Here is a 3169-nt window from a genome sequence, read left to right as displayed (position 1 = left end):
TGATGCTCTCTGCGCTTTAAACGGACCTCTGAGACTATCACAGAGCAGGTGCATTTATACGGAGACTTGATTTCACACAGGTGGATTCTATTTATCATCATTAGTCATTTAGGTCAACATTGGATCATTCAGAGATCCTCACTGAACTTCTGGAGAGAGTTTGCTGCACTGAAAGTAAAGGGGCTGAATAATTTTGCACGCCCAATTTTTCAGTTTTTATTTGTTAAAAAGGTTTGAAATATCCAATAAATTTCGTTCCACTTCATAATTGTGTCCCACTTGTTGTTGATTCTTCACAAAAAATTACAGTTTTATATCTTTATGTTTGAAGCCTGCAAGGCACTGTATCTGCATGGATGAAGGCTTGCCTCCTTCAACTAAACCTCTCTAAGACTGAACTCTTGGTCATTCCAGCCAAGCAATCTATTCACCATAACATCAAACTACAAATTGACTCCTCTACCATCACTCCAACCAGGGTGGTGAGAAACTTGGGTATCATGACTGATGACCAGCTGTCCTTTTCAAACCATGTTGCTGCTGTCTCTCGGTCATGCCGCTTTGCTCTATACAACATAAGGAAAATCAGGCCCTACCTCGCTCAGTATGCCACCCAGCTTCTGGTACAGGCCATGGTTATCTCTCGCATCGACTATTACAATGCCCTCCTAGCAGGTCTTGCAGCTTGTGTGGTGAAACCCTTACAAATGGTTCAGAACACAGCAGCACGTCTGGTTTTTGATCAGTCCAAAAGGACTCATGTCACTCCATTACTCAGTGACCGCCACTGGCTCCCCGTGGCCTCCAGAATCAGATTCAAGTCACTAATGCTTGCATACAGAGTGACTACTGGGTCTGCACCCATCTACCTAAACTCCATAATACAAACTTACGTTCCTCCTCGGCCACTACACTACTCCAACGAACGCTGCCTGGCTCTGCCATCCCTTCACACAAAGCAATCCCGGCTGTTTTCATCTGTGACACCACAATGGTGGAACGAGCTACCACACACCATCAGAGCAGGGGTGTCCCTCTCTAACTTCAAGAAGCTCTTGAAAACTCATCTCTTCCAATAACACTTCCTCTTATAACACCTCTAACATGCACTTCCTGTGCTCTTCTTCTTCTGTCCCCTTACTTCCTTCCCTAGGTATTTACCCATTGATGTGATATGAACTATGAGCTCTTACTAGTATTTATTGCTGCTCTTACTAGTATGTATTGTGAGTTGTAGATCTCATGCTGTATTTGAGGCTCTGTTGATGCTTGTACGTTGTTCCTCAAATGTAAGTCGCTCTGCCAAATGAGTAAATGTAAATGTAAATACCAGTTAACATATCTCTTGTTTACAGAATGTGGATCAGCATTTCACAGAGCTGTGGTAAAAGGGTTCTTAAATTGTATCTACCTTCTTCCTGATTCTGGTGGCATCATTTTGGTATTTGTATGGTTTTATTTGTCAACACACTTTAATTTTGGCTTCTTATCATAGAGACAGTTCTACACCCACGATGAAAGGTGAATGCTAGACAATACCACTTCCTGGATCACATGCAAGGACCACTCATTATGAGGAGATGCTGTGCTATTGTCGAACTATTTTGTATTGTATTGCATGCTGAAAGTAGGTGTTACGATGCTGAAGTAACCCACAATTTGTTTTGTAAATAAGCAGTGTAGTATTCTGGGTGGTCAACCTGAACATTGTCTCCTGATGGATTTGAGAGATGCATGCATTCAGATCCCACAGTTTCATTCGAAACAAGTGTGTATTTTTTTGGCACAAGGAATGTCTACTGTATTACCTTAAGAAAATAATTTAGTCTCTTCCTGTACTCCTTCCAGTAAACAAGCACGGTTCAAATGGAGGAATTTTAATTTTATTCATCAGTGGCATTTATAAAGAACAATAACTAATTTTCTTCCTCAAATATATATGGCAGTAGCCACTAGTTCTTTTCTTCTGCTTTTGACATCCGCCATTGTCTTTGCTTCCCTGTACATATTTGTTTGTGAACAAGCGCTTACAAAATATTAATCCGTAGAAGAGGAGACATCCTGTTAAATCCAATTTCCTTAATAAGCATGGACAAATAATGTGTCTTTAAGGTTTTAAAATGTTTATGGTCTTGATCGGCAGGGCACTCTAAAGAATCTGCACTTGAGAATATTTTTATGATGAGATTTACTACTCCTCAGTTACTGGCTTTAGTGTCAATGAAATGGTTGTGGAGCCAATCTTCCTTTTGATGAACTGATAATGAAAAATTACTCTCTTCATTTTGCTGGGTGTAAGTAGACGTTCCCAGAGTAATGTTCCCAGACTAATCTCCTCTCATCTAGAAATATTTACCACCTTGAGATAAATCACATTTATTTCTCTTTTGGGCCTGAGTTCTAGTCCCTCTGTTGTGTAATCTAAACTACTTCTGCTTCACAGAGATTCAACTTTGGAGTTGTTGATACAGTTTATAAACATCTTGTTCCATCTAACAATGACCTAATTCTTGGTCACTATTCTTCGATTTTCTTTCATCATCTGCAGATTTTGCTGTCACAAACTTGCCCCATTAAGCCTATCCTTCTTTTTGCACAAAAGAAGTTTTTTATACAGACTCTAATAAACTTGTTTTCAGGCCACTTTTTCAAAAGAATGCATAAAATAAAATAAAAAATGTTGTACTTTTGGGGAGATGCAGGCCAGTTTGTTGAACTTTTTGTACTCTGCATTTAATCTATAATAATATTTAGTCTTTATTTCTACAAGTAACAAAACAAAACAATAAATCCCCCACCAATGGGGAATGAAGAAACAAGAAACCTAATGAAATAATACATCATTATGATCATATTTACTGACGCAATTGCATTAATAATCTTGCAATAATCAAGCTGTATTGAACATCTCAGTCTTATACTTGACTCACAACAGTTGACATACAAACTTACAATATAAGACAAAAGCAATGATTTTGAATTGCAGCACACCTTTAACTGAAAATAGATGATCATGGACGTTTTTGAGGAGAAGAGCAGCTTATTAGCAAACATATCTGTCGCACTGCATTGACATGTTGGTGATCATTGTCATAAATTTCTCTGTCTCTCACTTAAAACGGTGACACAGAAATAGATTTAGATGTGGTTAGTCAGATTGTGAGATCTG

This window comes from Micropterus dolomieu, linkage group LG04 (genome assembly GCF_021292245.1).
Source record: "Micropterus dolomieu isolate WLL.071019.BEF.003 ecotype Adirondacks linkage group LG04, ASM2129224v1, whole genome shotgun sequence".
Classification (NCBI taxonomy): Eukaryota; Metazoa; Chordata; class Actinopteri; order Centrarchiformes; family Centrarchidae; genus Micropterus; species Micropterus dolomieu.
This window is presented reverse-complemented; position numbering follows the sequence as displayed.